Below are 323 nucleotides of genomic sequence, written 5' to 3'. Positions count from 1 at the left end.
AAAATTACTTGGTTAAATTTTCTTAATAACGGTATTTTAACGCCCACTAATGTGAATAGCTCGCATGAAATAAATTTCATTGATAGCCTCTTTAGTATTAATCTCACCCAAATTAATTCGTTTTTCAATTCATTACATAATCTCTTGGATCTGGTTTTTGTTGATGAAAATTTAACCTTTGAAGTCTCTGAATCCACATTCCCGATATGTAAATCAGATATGCATCATGTTCCACTTTCTCTCTCCGTCGAGTTTGTTAATTTTCTTTCAAGTTCAAGTGCAATCTCCAATATTAGTTTTAATTTTCGTGATGCGGACTTTGA

Source organism: Rhagoletis pomonella, unplaced genomic scaffold (genome assembly GCF_013731165.1).
Source record: "Rhagoletis pomonella isolate Grant_MI unplaced genomic scaffold, Rhpom_1.0 Rhpom_scaffold_00009, whole genome shotgun sequence".
In the NCBI taxonomy this organism is placed as follows: domain Eukaryota; kingdom Metazoa; phylum Arthropoda; class Insecta; order Diptera; family Tephritidae; genus Rhagoletis; species Rhagoletis pomonella.
The sequence above is the reverse complement of the archived record's forward strand: the minus strand, read 5'-3'. Positions refer to the sequence as shown.